The sequence below is a fragment of the Myxocyprinus asiaticus genome, chromosome 40, assembly GCF_019703515.2.
Source record: "Myxocyprinus asiaticus isolate MX2 ecotype Aquarium Trade chromosome 40, UBuf_Myxa_2, whole genome shotgun sequence".
Lineage (NCBI taxonomy): Eukaryota > Metazoa > Chordata > Actinopteri > Cypriniformes > Catostomidae > Myxocyprinus > Myxocyprinus asiaticus.
In genome coordinates this window covers 28,848,695-28,864,137 of record NC_059383.1, presented here as the reverse complement: position 1 = coordinate 28,864,137, position 15,443 = coordinate 28,848,695, and positions in this window count along the sequence as shown.

The window sequence follows — 15,443 nt, the reverse complement described above, 5'->3', positions numbered from 1 at the left end:
TCATTTAACTGTTAGTTTCAGTAAAGTTTCTGACCTTTTTAAAAATACCTTGTCTGCAGCTTTTCCCTCTTCTTATTCGGAAGCATGCAGAAGTCTCTGAATTAATCCAACAGTTGTTTTTTTTTTTCATTACCATATTTTTCATTCCCCACATACAGTATTTCTGTGAAAAAATTTGGTAGTAAATGAGGACAATTAAATATCATATTTTTTAACAGCACACCTCAAAGAAATTCTTTCCTTTAAATGGCATTGAAAAGCATGGCTTTTGATAATTGTCTTCACTCATTTGAATGAAACCGCTGATTGTCGAAAGATTTTTTAACAGTAAGTAGTGAATAGTACTGCAAATGTCAGACTTAACATGTGGATGGAACAGTTACCACTGTGTGTAAAACCACATGTCTTCACTACCATGCATTACAAGTTCGCACAGCATTCTGTTGTGATGGCTGCGTTTACACTTGGCATTAACATGCGACCTCTATCTGGATGTTGTCCACATACGTACTGAAAAGACAAGTGTACTATCTTGTACTATACTGATGTGGGTTTGTGATCGGACTGTTCTGATCTGCTTGTCCTGATGCCGAGGTAGTCGGGCACACATTGTGATATCAATGTAATCTAAACGCAATCCAGCCATCATATCTTCATTCACAGATCGATGTCACACAAACCCCGCCCACTGTCATTATGCCCGCTCCTCTCTCCAAGGGCTAATGGCACACTGATATGTATCTGGGTATTTCTCCCGTTTATAAGTGTTCTTCTGTTGCCATCTTGGCACTTTAGTGAAATATTTGTATCTCTTGAACACCTGTGTAAATGCTGACTGACAATAAATTGAACCTTGATCTTACAACACTAGCACTGTGTACTTTGTTTGCATAAAGCGGTTAGGACTCAAGAGCATCAGCATATAAGCTTGCTTCCCTTTGAATTCAGTCATGAATGCTGCGTCATAGCTGACGCTATGGGGTTATCCCCGCAGGCGAAGCCGATCTCTGAAACTCTTTCAAATCTAGCAAATTTTAATTGGCAGACTGCGCTTTGTACTCCGCCTCCCCCGTGTGCGTCAGCAGGCGTATATAATGGCGGTGCGCAACGCTATCTCTTCAGAATTTTCTACTTCAGGGTGCCAATAATCTCTCTCGTACTCTGCACGAAAATGAGAATTTCTCTCTACTAGAATCGTCGTCAAGAACTACTCTCACAGTGGGTGGATCTGAGTTTTCTTCTACCCCCTGTGGTGCTCTGGCAATCACGGATTACAACATTCAGCGTTGAACGGCAGTGTGTGGAATTTCTCTTTTGTGGGACAGCAGGCGGGCGAGACATCTTCGGCGTTTTCACCGCTTCACAGTGAACGGATTATTCTGCGGCCTATGGGCCTCAATTGAAAGTATCCTGTGAATTATTGGATTGTATTGGATTTTTCTGTAAGCGTGTAACATAAGCGTGTATGTTTGAATGTGTATTTGTGTACTGTGCACAATTGTAAAAGAGCCATCTGACGTCTTTATAAAGATGGCGTTTTGCAAATATTTCCACAAGCACATGAAAACAAGCATATTTCCCTCTGTCTGGCGGGCACAAGCACTGTTTTGAGTCCAGCTTGTTGAGGCTGACTGTGTTCACTGTGAATGCATGGATCTCAAAAGATGCTTGCTCTTGGCTCGTTTTCCGTTCTGACACAGCGCTAGCCGAGTTTGATTGTGATTTTGGTGGGCGCATAAAAACTCGAAATGCTTTGCTCTCCACCAAAGCCGATCCCATCTCCTCCCACCATACTCCTTCTGAGGCTCCCGAGGGACTGCAAGAGGGAGGTGCGTGAGGATGGAATATAGAGCATGGAGAACCTGAGGATGTTTTGTCATTGGCTTGTGACATGCGTTTCTCTTCTCCATGTAAAGCGGCATTGCCTGCCCAGTATGGACATGATGCGCGGGGCTCATGATGCGATCACGTTCGGCTGAGTTTATGATTAGGGGGGTGCTATGTCATTAACATTATTCCTGCCTTGCATGCAATGCTCATTGAGATTGATCGTGTTATTGCGAGTGTGTAATATTCAAATGCTTTACTCTCGATCTGCTTCTAAGGAAGCTGACGCCATCCCCCTCTCCTTCCTATATCTATCGAGGATGGGCACAGAGCAGAGAATTTGAGGGTGATTTTCGCCGGCTTGAGCCTGCATCCCTCCTTTTCTCAGCGGCCATGCCTGTTCTGTGATGATTAACAGCTCGCTCCGGCACGCTGCAATCGTTCACGGTGGTTTATGTCAGGGATTCTTTGTCACTGGGCTACATTAGTGGACATGTACACACTCAGGTAAGACATTTACCGTAATTTCCCCCCATGGGTGGGAACATGGTACGAAGCAGCAATACCTTAAGATTTCTTGTTTAAGCTTGAAAAAAAACAAAAAAAAAACAATGTTCACCGTGTTGCAATGCCTCAGAGTTTCGGCGCTGGTGCCTTTCTTCCAGAGCTGCACGAACAGCTTATTATGGCTTGACTTTCTCCCTAATCAGTGATAGTTCAAGTCTCTGGCGCTGTCACATTGCTGTGCTTATTAAACACGCTTCTCATTTACCCTGCCATTGCAAACCAGGAAAAGAGTGTGTCATTTCCTCTGTAATGCAGGAAGGTTCACCCTGTTTTTACTATGGTTGACAACATGTCAGGAGACACCCTATGTTGCAACAGTTTTTAAGCGCCTCCATGACACCTAATAGCCATCTCACTTTCCCCGCTGCTGTGAGATGAGAACGAGTTAGTACCTTGATGCAGGTAATTTCAATGCCTGTTTGTACTGTTGTTGATGCTGTGGTGCAACATAAAGATTTTAGGTGCCTCAATATCGCCTAATAGCCCTCTCACTTTTCCCGTTGTCATGAGCCAGAAATGAGGTTCTTCTTCGTGCTTGAGCGTTACAGTGACCTCAAGAAAATTATTTGGGCACTTAAGTCACACTTAAAAATATATGAATGTCATTGCATTAGATGACAAATTATCAAGGTGGGAAATGAATAATCAGAATGAAGCTCTGGATTTTTTTTAAGCACATTCTTTAAATGTCAATTAAAGAATCATGTCAGAAGCAATTTGGTCACAGTTAATGGAATACTGTAGAACACCCAAAAATTAAAATTCTATAATTATTTACTCACCCTCATGTTGTTCTAAACCTACATCTATAATTTATTTTCCCATGGAACTCAAAGGAGATGTTAAAGGAATAGTTCACCCAAAAATTAAAATTCTCTTATAATTTACTCCTTCATGCCATACCATATGTGTATGACTTTCTTTTTTCTTCAGAACACAAATAAAAAAACAATTTGAAGAATATTTCAGTTCTGTAGGTCCATACAATGAAAGTGAAGCAAGTAAAACTTTGAAGCTTTGGATGAGAACATACCAAAATATAACTCCTTTTTCACTATAAATCTTGATCAGCAGTCTTGGTGATTTTTTACACTTCCTAGCACCATCTAGTGCTCTGCACATGTGTCAAGTACTAGGAAGTGTAATCAAGCTTGAAATCATGATCATGCTAAGAGATTGCAATCGTGAAATGCACTGTTAAAAAAGTAGTTACATTTTGATCTGTTCTCACCAAAAACCCATTAGATCACATCAGAAGACATGGATTTAACCACTGGAGTAATATATATTACTCATATGCTGTCTATATGTGTTTTTTGGAGCTTCTAAATATTCTTCACTATTCACTTGCATTGTATGGACCGAGAGAGCTGAGATATTCTTCTAAAAATCTTCAATTGTGTTCTACAGATGAAATAAAGTCATACACATCTGGAATGGCATGAAGGTTAGTAAATGAGAGAATTTTCATTTTTGGGTGAACTCAAGCAGAATGACAGCCTCAATCACAATTCACTTTCATTTTTTTTTTTTTTTTTTTTTTTTTGTGGTCCAAGAAATAATGTCATATTCCTTTTGTTGTACTACCAATAAAAAGCTTTCTGTGCATGTCTGGTAGTGAAAGAGAAAGAAATATGAAATTGCCCACTACATCTATTTATTTCCAAAAAATCATTTGAACGCAAATCACGGTGTAATTATGATTTCGGAACTCATAAGCAGGAAGTTCACAGAAGGACTTGAAGGCAGCGTTAATTTTAAGGAAAGGTCTACCATAATTTGTTTGTAGATGCCTCTTGGTATTCGGTACACACATTATATTTTGTTATCTAATGCAATGAAATTCATAAATTTTTAATTGTGGATTAGCCTACGTGTCCAAATACTTTTTCGTGCTGCTTTATAATTGGGGCATTAAAATGTGTAATTAGAGTAAAAAGAATAAAAACGTGGCATTTGTTCAGATTTAAACTATCTGATGAAATCATTGTGATGAGCAATTAAGCTGCATGGAGCAAGTTAAAAATCAAAAGATGAATATGTTTCCATGGGAACACTCTTCTAACACTCCTTTCACAGTTCTGTGTTGTCTCCCTGTACTTCTTTTCACTACCTCTCCCTATGGCTTTCATGAAAAGTGAAGACAAAGAGAATCACTAAGTAGTTATAGAAAATTAATATGCCCAGTCTTTCCATTGCACTGTAAAGGTCTGAATTCAACTCCCAAACCTAACCTATTTAATATCAACTAAAATATTCCCGGCTATATCAGTCCCTTTAGTGAGAGCACCTTTAATATCAAATTTGAGCCCTTTTTCAACAATATGGATGAACTACATCCACACTAAAACACATACAAACAAAAATTTCACCCTAACACTCTTCTGGATGCTGGCTGGCAAACTTTCTCTAAATTGCAATGAATTGCGGTTAGTCTATAAGTTGGTTTTGGGTGAAGCGGTTTGTGTTCAGAGCTATTGGAACCTAATTAGCTCAGCAAGAACGAGAGATAGATTACATTTGTGTGTAAGAGGGTTAGGAAGAGAGAGAGAGTGCTAATCAAATGTGCAGAAACATCCCTTTTGATAGCAGTGGTTCCTCTGTTCCTATTGCAACAAAAGACTGATAAACAATGGCTGTGTTCTGTTTCACAGGATAATCAATAAATTGGAAGCCTGTTTGCCTGCTGTCAGGGACTTTGATACTTTCAAAATGTTGCATTTTATCATAGACATCGCAAAGTATTAGGTCTTGGTTGCAGCAAAACACTGCAGAAGAGTACTGTGAGAAGATAGAGGCATAAATAACAATTTTCATTGCTGGTTGTTATGGCATTTTGTGAATATGAGACATATATACATTTATTTTTTATGCTGTTGCCGTGCTGTTCAAACTTCAAGGTGTAACAACAGAGTTTGCAGGTGTGTCAATAACTTTAAGTGTGTTATCATTTGTGAACAGGTTTTATTTGATCACAGCATATTTTCAAGTGTCGGTAGCAGGTTCCACCCCTGCTGTTTACAAGTAAAGCTAAGTTGAACCTCTGTACATTTTGGCAAAATCTAACCTTTTAAAATTCCTAAAGAAGTCTTAAGCTTTGTAGATCTCCAGCTGAGCAAATGCTGTTAGTACGGAGAACAGCTCTGTAAAGGTAAGCCAGCAAGATTCCTTGCACAACCCATCATTGGCTTTTCTACCCATACAATTATTTCCATTTTGCAAACTTCCTTCAGGCATCCTGAGGGGTAGAATCCATTAACTCACTTACACTGTGCTACAACTGATCAGAAGTCAGAGTCCTACGCAATCCACTCTTTCAGACAGTACAATGAAGTGAGTGTGGGCTGGTGCAAGAACGCTCTGAGTTCCAATGGTTCCAAGGAGAGAGCAGGAGTCATAAAAGTCTGCTTTTTGATCTCTGTGCTTTTTTGTGTGTTGTAGTCTTTTTCCTTTGTGAAGGCTTGAAGTTAACATCACAGGGCTAGAGTTACATCTTTGTCTCTTTGATACATATACAAATTATTGAGAATCTTTTTAGGTGTTTCTCAAGAAAAGATGATACTTCAATGTTTTATTCTGCTCTTGGTGGTATAATCGTTATTTTTGCTCCTTTGAAATACTGTAAGTAGGTCGTATGTTGGGAAAAAGAGAACTTTACCTCAACAAGACTCTGTGAAGCCCAATAAAGAGAGACATTATGTTCTAGTGAAAGAAAGTGCCTGGCCTCTGTTAGTCAAAATACGTTGTTGACAGCTAATAAAACTCAATCATTTAAGACCACAGCATAAAACATTCAAACAAACTGAGCCGGGTTAACTAAGAGACCATGGTCGTTCAAAGTGTTTCAGCACACAATGATACCAAAAGTGCTTCAAGGTTAGCAATTCCAGGCATCAACAGCAAGTTAAAAAGGAGCAAAAGTGCTTCAGAAGTTGTATGGATAATTATTCTATTCAATGCTCATAATGGGTTTATTTTTTATGGTGAAATCCAGTTTTAACAGCAACACAAGATACAGTTTATACAACTAGACCAATAGATAGAACTATAGATGGATGGATGGATGGATAGATGGACAGACAGATGGATGCACAGAAAGATGGATGGATGGACAGACAGACGGATTGAGAAATAGACAGACAGACCAATAGAACAATGGATGGATGGACAGACGGAGAGGACAGGACAGACAGATAGATGAAAGTGGCAGGATAAATAAGAATCTCTGTTTTTGACAAAATATTGCTATGTTCTTACAAGATATTCTACTTGTAGGTGGGCTAATAATAAGCAGTGTTCTACAGTCAAACATAAATTAAACTCAAAGTACAAAGGGTGAAATTTTATTTTTAATTAAATCAACAGTAACATTTTAAAAGTACAGATATGCTTGTAAATATAATGTCACATTTAGCAAACCAATTAGTAAAAATTCAGAATATTTGTTGCCAACGAAACAAATCCACACTTTGCTTCTGAATTTTTTCTTTTTTTTTTTTTTTTTCAAACAAAGAAAAAAACTTCCCCCTATTGTTTCTCTATTTGAATACTGGCTTTTTCTTATTCAGTTTTGCTATAGTAGCCTAATCTAACATAATCATGGCAAGTGATAAAAAAAATACCTGCTTTAAACACATTCACAACAGATTATATGCTTATTCAAATTCTAAATAGCCTATGAGAGTCACTATTCAGACATTCCAATAGTCACAACTGCTTTCTCTACCTCAAAGTGAGCAAGTAAATCTCAGCATCAAGTTATGCAGAACCTTCCTCTTCAAGCTAAGCAATCCATTAGCAATCCATTAATAAGGGAGAGGGAAGGTGAATTAACCAGAATCAGAATCTGGCTGCATCTTATCAAGCAGGGCGAAACTACCTCAACCTGACGTTACTGCAGCAATCAATTATATGTGAGATATGTTCACATGGATCCCGAATTGTTCATCTGCTCCAGGGTTACAGACCACCAAACGCGCACACACAGGCACACACATACAAAGGGACACTAAAAAGACCTAATGATGAATTTCAGAGAGCATGATTATTTTGTAAAAAGGAAGTTTCATTACTAAGGTGAACATGCGGATGCTAATCAGCACCAGCTCCAATTTATTTTACTTGTTTATCCCAAAACACTTCAATTCACCTAAGAGGTTGGAACGTGCCTGATCTGGCTCACATTTTGATGGGAAAGAACAAGCATATCAAGTAAGTTACCTATAAAAACCACATATAACAGATTTAAAAAAAAAAAAAAAAAAAAAAAAAGGATGGATCAATTAAAAATAAGAAAGCTTCTTTAATTATAACACAGACTTTGGAGAACAGAGGTTAAAGAGCACCTATTATGGTTTTTAAACATGCCTAATTTTGTTTTAAAGGTCATACAATAGATTTATATGCATCCAAGGTCAAAAAATACTTTAATTTGCTCATAATTTAAATTGAAGCATTACCTTTTTTTTTTTTCCCCAGTGTCAAAAACGACTCGTTCAATGATCGGTTCTAAAGGATTCAGTCTAAACTCCTCCTTTCAGAGAGCCTACTCTGCTCTGATTGGTCAGATGTCCCAGTCTGTTGTGATTGGTCTACCGCTTAGTGTAGTGTTTGAGGGTGGGTCAAAGCTGTTCGCGAGCAGCCAATGAAGACCAGAGGTGGGTTTTTTGTTACCAAATTATGTAAATTAGTACATGAAGTCTGGAATTACTAACGACTCGTTTCAGGTGTTCAGAATCGGTTCTTTCTTTTGGGAGTCAATAACTCCATTTGTTATGCACTTTCATTTTTGAAACTTTTCAGACTTTTTTTTACATTCACAAACAGCTATATAACACACTACATGAAAGGTAACATTTGAAAAACCATAATAGGTGCTCTTTAAGATCCATATGCGGTTTAATAGTAAATGTGCAACTCAGACAGTGTAATGAAACAGCGTAGGCAGACGAGAGACGTAGTAATAAACAGGCAATGGACAGGGCAGGCAGCAAACAATCACAGTAAGAGTCCAGGTAAACAAGGCAGGCAGCAGAGTATCAAACGGTGGGTAACAGGCAGAAGTCGAACGCAGGCAGTACAAACAGAGGAAAACACTCAAAAATGTTAGCAGGAGCAAAACAAGACTTTGCAATGACTAGCGTTAGAACAGCGCTTAAATAGCCTATGAGATAGGGCACAGGTGTAAGTGTAATCAGTCCAGGTAGGCTTGTTGGGAAGTGTAGTTCGAGGTGCCCTCAGAACTCGGGCGAGGGGGACCTCTGGTGGTGAGCAGGAGGAGTCCTTGATTTCGTGAGTGTAATCATCTTTGAGGGCATTCAATCCATGGAAGATCAATTGTCTCTTTTCTGTGATCAAGGACTATGGTGCTCAAAAATTCACCATTAGCCCCAAAACAAGATACCAACATATCAATATCCACTGTATGAGTGGACAAAAACATGCTCAATACCTCCACTGACATAATTTTAGCTTTCAACAGCTCATTTAACATGTAATGGTTATGAATGTAAAGACAAATGCAATTTTATACATGTTGGCACAGTGGCACATGTAATCATAAATTAAAGGAAATTATTTCATGCTTCTATTAATGTGTGCATAACTTACACAAATAGGCTACACACAAACACACACACACTGAGTTTCTTTGATACGCTATTAACAACAAGAGGAAAATCTATCAAATGCTACAAAATAAACCTGTATCCAACCCATACTTCATATCTGCCCTTGGTTATTGGGAATAGATTATGGTATTGTTGGCATTTGCCATTCACACACATTATTACAGGCATATACAGCAGAATTCTATTACTCCTCATCAGTGTTATCATAATATGGCTCTAAAAACAATTGTAACAATACTGTAATTTAGTTTTCCCTAGCAGCACCCTTCTGCCATGAAAGTAAAGGTTGCCTTCTAATGCTAACAGATACTGTAGGAACCAGGGACTAAAAATGGTTCAAGGAACGAAAACAAAAAACAAAAACCAATAAAATTTTTAGCAGAACATAACCGAAAACCGGAACAAAGTGATTTTCAGTTGTTCCAGAGTTAAAACGTTATTTTTAAATGCTGGCAACCGGTTAGAACCGGTTAATTTTGTTTCCGATAATTTTTTCATGAAACTAAAGGCAAATGGGTTTATCAAAGTAATTTTTTTAAGCTACACCACTTCATTTTGCCCCCAAAAACAATGAAACGTGCTTTGATCCTGAAAGAAACTGCTGCATCACACATTTCTTTGCCTAATTGCCCGTTGTGGATGTCGCATTCTCTGAATGAAAACCTTTTTAACAACTATACATAATTACTACATATACATGCACGGCTAATCCAGATACAAGGAAAACATTATTAGCATTTCTCAGTTGTTTCCAAGTCTTCACTGAATAATTATTAGATATGATGCATTAATACAGATTTGATACTGCCTGGTTTTGACTGAGAAGCAGATCTGTAAATAAAATTATACTTAACTGTTAATTAACTGCTTGTTATGAGTTCTATGCTGATAAATCCACCACACAGGAAACAATTTAATTGCTTATTTTACCCACCCCTTATGGCAGAGTACTGTCATTTTAAAAAGAACAATATTAACCGTTCTTTTATTTTGTTCTAACCGGTAACCTTTTGGAAAGGATGCTGCAGAACTTTTGAACCGGAAACAAAAAAATACAGTTGCTCGAAATGAACCGAAATGAAAAACATTTTGTTTTTAGAAAATTCAGCATTGCTCAAAACCCTTTTGAGATTTTTTCCTTTGGAGCCTATTTTGGTCAGGCCAAAACTGGATGGTCAGATGGTCATCTTGTGTCTGTCTTGCTGTTTTCTTTCATGTCTCATCAACACAACATACAGTTCCTTGAGCCAAAAATAGTGATTTTCAGCAATACGCTGCTACCGCCTATCAGTGGAAATGGTTTGTCCACTCACTCAGTGCATCAAGTAAACAGTGTTTGCCATCGTGTTGAGCTACTCTAACAAATTATTTCTGTAAATTCCACTCAGTCGGTACACAGATGATGAGTCATTTTAGTAAGTGTCCCACCAGTGCTGCTTATTAATATTATGTTTAAACAGGAAAAGCTTTAGAAAGTTTCTTCTGAAAGAGAAAACCAACACTGTTTCAAAATTTGAATTTTAATGTTTAAACACGTAAAAAATAGTGGGAAGACACTATTGTGTCATATAGGCCCTTTTCACAATGATGTCAGTTAACTTCTGCCTTTCCGTAAAGCAGTGTATCTGTATTTACGTTTTAAAGTTAAGATTAATAATGTTTACATATTTACAATCGGGATCTTTTATAAACATTAATAATCATTTCCAGTTTACCATTCTGCAACTGCCTTAGATGGTTGGGAAAGTAGGCTAGCTAGCAGCAACTTTAGCAACAGGAAAAATATGTATTGCTGCCGGCCTGTGCTGTAACAAGTTTACTTAACAATTTATGTGAAGCATTTACTTTTTATATTAATGTATAATCACTCACCTATTCCAACACTGTTGTTTAGAATAGCTTGATAGATACTGACTCTTAATCAAATCTAAATGCTAAACCATTTCCATATGCTGATGTGAATCATCATTTTGCTCTTTCCTTTCTCCCTGTGTCATTCTCAGCAGTCCACATCAGCCCACCCAACAAGCATGGCACAGTCATCAAGAAGATACTATTGCAGTGTTCCTTGTTGTTCTAATAACAAACAAAAATGTCCCTATTTGAGTTTCCACGATTTTCGTCTGGACGCAGAAATACGTGCCTGTTACATGAGGGCGATCAAAAGAGATGAGTGGCCGAGTTTCAAAATCCTTCATGGGAGCACCTACATGTGTAGTCAACACTTTGCCCCAGAGGATATACAGTTGTGCTCAAAAGTTTGCATACCCTGGCAGAAATTGTGAAATTTTGGCATTGATTTTGAAAATATGACTGATCATGCAAAAAAACTGTCTTTTATTTAAGGATAGTGATCATATGAAGCCATTTATCATCACATAGTTGTTTGGCTCCTTTTTAAATCATAATAATAACAGAAATCATCCAAATGGCCCTGATGAAAAGTTTACATACCCTTGAATGTTTGGCCTTGTTACAGACACACAAGGTGACACACACAGGTTTAAATGGCAATTAAAGGTTAATTTCCCATACCTGTGGCTTTTTAAATTGCAATTAGTGCCTGTGTATAAATACACGCCTCACAGCTTCTGGCACACTGTAATTTGGAGTGACAAGACCAAAATAGAGCTTTATGGTCACAACCATAAGCGCTATGTAGAGAATACCATCCCCACTGTGAAGCATGGTGGTGCTCACTGATGTTTTGGGGGGGGGGGATGTGAGCTCTAAAGGCATAGGGAATCTTGTGAAAATTGATGGCAAGATGAATGCAGCATGTTATCAGAAAATACTGGCAGACAATTTGCATTCTTCTGCACAAAAGCTGCGCATGGGACGTTCTTGGACTTTCCAGCATGACAATGACCCTAAACACAAGGCCAAGTTGACCCTCCAGTGGTTACAGCAGAAAAAGGTGAAGGTCCTGAGGTGGCCATCACAGTCTCCTGACCTTAATATCATTGAGCCACTCTGGGGAGATCTCAAACGTGCGGTTCATACATGACGACCAAAGACTTTGCATGACCTGGAGGCATTTTGCCAAGACGAATGGGCAGCTATACCACCTGCAAGAATTTGGGGCCTCATAGACAACTATTACAAAAGACTGCACACTGTCATTGATGCTAAAGGGGGCAATACACAGTATTAAGAACTAAGGGTATGCAGACTTTTGAACAGGGGTCATTTCATTTTTTTCATTTTTGCCAGTTTTGTTTTATGATTGTGCCATTCTGTTACAACCTACAGTTGAATATGAATCCCATAAGAAATAAAAGAAATGTGTTTTGCCTGCTCACTCATGTTTTCTTTAAAAATGGTACATATATTACCAATTCTCCAAGGGTATGCAAACTTTTGAGCACAACAGTAAATACATCAGCCAGTGGATGAATCCGGATTAAACAAGGAGCAGTGTTGTCTACGTTCCACTGGAATGACTGGGGTAAAGGTAGGAGGACAGTGTTAAACCTGGTAATACGTTACGTTTACCAATAAAGGTCACAATAATTTATTATATAAAGTTATACGTATTACAGTGCCATACAATTAATTATATTTGTTTGAAATACATAAAGAAAAAAATAAATGTATGAAGGTTGAGTATTGAGCTTGTTTTGCATTTGCTTTTTAATACAGCTTGTATTAATCCATACAAAAAATTAAAGCATAATAAATCGTCCTGTTGCCATATAAAGCATTTGTGATGTTATGTTACATTTTTTGATATTTTTGGGGACTGTAAAATGATTACCAAAAATGTATCATGACAATCAAGTGTATCAGCATATTTCACACCTGTAGGAAGAGGCTCACAAGCTCGGAAGTCAGTTTACCAGCAAGCAAGAAAGCATCTTAGTGCTGCTGTCCTGGATGACTCTCAGGAAATGCCTGTCCCAGGGGACAGCACAGAGGAGGCTTTGCCTGCAGGTGCAGTGGCAAAAGATCATGACTATGCCTGCCATCCTTCTCCTGGTTAGTATTACAAAAAGAGTAACAGCTTTTTCTGTCTTGCAGAAAAATATGTGGCAGTTGTATAGTTACATTGTAACTATAGTGTAGTAGGATTCAGAGCAGCTGGACTTGCTGTGACAAGACTTGAAATTTCGCTGCTCATCCAAGAACCTTCTGCAATTCTACTGACTGTTGTGGATGTCTGACCTTTGTAACCTCTTAAGTGTGTCTCTGGTTTGACACACTTAAGAGGTTACAAAGGTCAGACATCCCCACCAGTCAGTAGAACTGAAGAAGCTTCCTGGATGAGGATCAAAACTTATTCAAGTCTTTTCACAGCAAGCCCAGTTACTCTGAATACTACTACAAGATATGAACATGTCTTGGATGACTGAGAACCTCCACAGATATTACATTGTAAACTTAATTTAATTTTAATTAAATGCATGTTTGCAAGCAACTGCTTCCAATCATGTTTTTTGATTTTGGTAATAAAATGTAAAACACACACATCACAAGCCTTTTCTAAATTTGTATGTCAGTAAACAGGCTATATATATATTTACATACAATTTTCATCGCAGTTTACAATTTCAGTCAATTTTGCATTGTAAGAAATTATTTTATATTTACAACAGAAATTGCTTATATCAATTTCATAGGTTGTCACTTGTTCACCTTCCACATGTACCTAAAACTATTGACATGTTATCAAATTCTGCCTCAAGTTTTATAACTTAATAAGACATCCATGTTGATGTTATTATTAATTATGAATTATCCAGCTTCTGTCGCATTGAGTTGATAATCTCCTCATCCCTAAAGATTCTCTCAACTGTGAAGTCAGTGCGGGTCTCTGTAATGAAATGACACCACTGAAGTACGCTTAAGGCCAGTTGGCCTTGAACCTGATAATAGTACTTATGGCTCTTCTTAAGGCAGGCCTGGCCTTTAACTGTGATCAGGTGTTTAACTTGTGCAACATTTTCAACACTGCAACTCTTTAACTCAGCCAGCCCAAATGGCGGTGTTTCTCTTGGGTTGAAGACTTTAGCATCAGGGCTGGCTGCAAGGTGAGGTGCATCAGGGTGGATGATGATCCCACACTGTGTCACAGAGACATCACAAAAATCTAAATATTACCTCAGTATCTCAGGTTCCAGATCCAACCCTCTTTTCATAATGCCTCTCTGAGGAGTTCCTCTCAGAATGCGGGTTACCAAGGCTTTGGCGGAAGACTCCCCGCAAACATGGCATATTTCACGGAATCTGCAGGCTGTAAGTTGGGGTTTGCATACCTGGTTTGCATACCTGGGTCCACAGCTGGCATTTTGACTGCAGTCAGGTTTCTGTCTCAATAGCAGCAGAGATCTCCCGTGATACCTTTAGGCTCTCCAAGTGGCATTGTTGCTTGTAGTTGTGCTCGAAATCTATTGGAAATTTAAAGTTGTAACTTTCAACAGGCAACTGAGGAAACTCAGGGGCACCAGGGTGTTTAATAATGTTCCTACTTATTTCAGGAGGGCACTGGTAAGAGAGCACAGACACAAATGGCACAGGGCCAAATTTAGAGTCCACCAAATTAAGGCCCTCAAGCCCATACAGCAATTTGCATATCCCCAGTTGTGGATGGATGTCTTTCAGTTTCTTCTCACTGGCCATGATGTGAGGATCTGGAAGAGGCCCTGACATAAAAGTGAGATATGTCAAGTTTAATTTTTATTTCATTATAATGTCTCCTGACCTTTCACATTATAGCAGACACCCACACTTATCACCTCCCTGTACATACTTGAAATGCAAACTGTCCAAAATACAGTAACTCTCCCTTTAAAAGTGTTTGTTAAGCTGCCCCAAACCCTGATATTAAGAATTCATCATAAATTACCAAAGATAATATCAACTGAAGGCCTCTATAAAAAGTAATAAATACTAATCACTGTTGTGTTTATTATGTTAGAAATTAATTAAAATGTTTGTACAGGTGGGGGCTCATTCAGACTCACCACCATATGCTCTGTACAGTGTGCTACTTCACACCAGTCCTGACAATATTCTTTGTCTTTGCCACTAGTTTACACACCACCATGTCATTTGCAGCCTCTGGTGCAATTCCCTAGAATATAATAATGATGAACAATTCATTGACAAAAGTCATTACAAACTGCTAGTCCAACATCACCAAGTGTAACAGATATTAATATCTGACCTGTGTCCTAGGCCGCTGCCAGGTCTGCAGTGAGCTGGTGCATGACAGAGGCAATGGCTCCATCTTGAAGCCCATGGTACTGTAGTGAGCAGTTTGAAACAGAAATGCCACTATGTGATTGCATAGTGCTTTCCCAGCAGAGCAGGAACATGACATGCACCTCAGTACCATGGGAACCTCTTCAGAATCAAGTGTAACCTGTAATAAAGACATGACAATGAGTGTTGATGCTGCACAACATTTTTTACATTTCA